The sequence below is a fragment of the Propithecus coquereli genome, unplaced genomic scaffold, assembly GCF_000956105.1.
Source record: "Propithecus coquereli isolate 6110/MARCELLA unplaced genomic scaffold, Pcoq_1.0 Scaffold229, whole genome shotgun sequence".
Taxonomy (NCBI): domain Eukaryota; kingdom Metazoa; phylum Chordata; class Mammalia; order Primates; family Indriidae; genus Propithecus; species Propithecus coquereli.
This window is the reverse complement of record NW_012147830.1, coordinates 175,485-176,906: the sequence shown is the minus strand read 5'-3', so window position 1 is coordinate 176,906 and position 1,422 is coordinate 175,485. Positions and strand designations below refer to the sequence as shown.

The window sequence follows — 1,422 nt, the reverse complement described above, 5'->3', positions numbered from 1 at the left end:
AATTAATTTCTTTCTAATTTTAGTAGAGATGGGGTCTCGCTCTTGCTCAGGTTGGTTTCGAACTCCTGAGCTCAAACAATCCGCCCGCCTCGGCCTCCCACAGAGCTAGGATTACATAAATTTTCTATTTTTTGTACAGATGGGGGTCTTGTTATGTTGCTCAGGCTGTTCTTGAACTCCTGGCCTTAAGCAATCCTCCTGCCAGCCTTGGATTCCCAAAGTGCTAGGATTACAGGTGTGAGCCACCACGCCCAGCCTCAAATTCTTAGCCAAGACCAATATCAAACAGTACTGGTAGCTGTGTTTTTAATACCCTCAAAGAATAATGTAAAATTTTAACCAACCGCTAAATACAAGTGATGGCCCAAGAAACAATAATCAATCCAGTAGCAATGAGCACTCCTCGTGCCTAAGATTGTGTTTTCTGAATATCATTTCCCACTAAAACCAGAGTTCTTTGAAGAAATGACTTCGGAGTCAGTGATTGTTAAATTGTTGATCACATAACCAATCACACAATCCCTTTCTAGTCTCTGCTTGCTTGGGAAACACAAAACAATCAGTCATAAGTACAGACTGCTGACCTACCTTAGTGATTTCTTTCTTGTTTGCATTGAGTTTGTATATATAAAAGCTACAATCTTCTTCTGGAAAAACTCCTGCTTCCTAAATAAACTAAGGCTATAATCCCAACTTCCACGTTTAACTTAGTAAATGACAAAAACCCACAAAAACTTAGAATAATAATGGCCATATTTAGGGGGCTTTTTGACTTGTCAAAATTAATGATATACTTCAGAGGAAGTCTAGAAAAAATTAGGAGACCAAAACTCCAAAACATGCAGTTGTCAGCTTCATTAATCAGCATGCTGATGCCTCAACAGAATAGTGACGCTAAGATGATCTCTCTCAAAGACTCTCTAGTTCATTTCTGGCCAAACCTGAAACTTATCTTTCTCGAGCTTTATCTGTTTATGCATGGCCCCTTTATTTCCTCTGCTCCTGAGTTCTCTGACCTTTCCTCAGTGTTTTTCCCAGAAACACAACAATCACACTGTACTAAATCCCCTTAAAATTGCTTGACTAGAAAATAATTCTACATAAGTTAATTTAAACGCTAGTCTAGAGGCAGTTAAAGGCTATAATTAAGGATCTTCCTAATTCTCAGGAAGACAAGATAGAAATTTACTACAGAATTCAAGATTTTACTACATATGTATTGTCCTGGCTCCCATATTTGTATTAATTAATTTGCTTAATGGTAAACACCTCAGATGGAAAGAAATATTATAGTTAAAAGCAGTAGGAGATTAAACACCAGGAGAAAATTTAGTAATAATAAGTCATGTGGGGCCGGGCGCGATGGCTCACGCCTGTAATCCTAGCTCTCTGGGAGGCCGAGGCGGGCGGATTGTTTGAGCT

At 38.9% G+C, this 1,422-nt stretch overlaps 1 protein-coding gene across 3 annotated transcripts in view; it reads right to left on the bottom strand.

Annotated features, from left to right (window-relative positions):
• Positions 1-1,422, bottom strand: part of KIAA1468 (KIAA1468 ortholog) — a 138,532-nt gene that overhangs the window by 21,365 nt on the left and 115,745 nt on the right. The gene's annotated exons all lie outside the window — the stretch shown is intronic.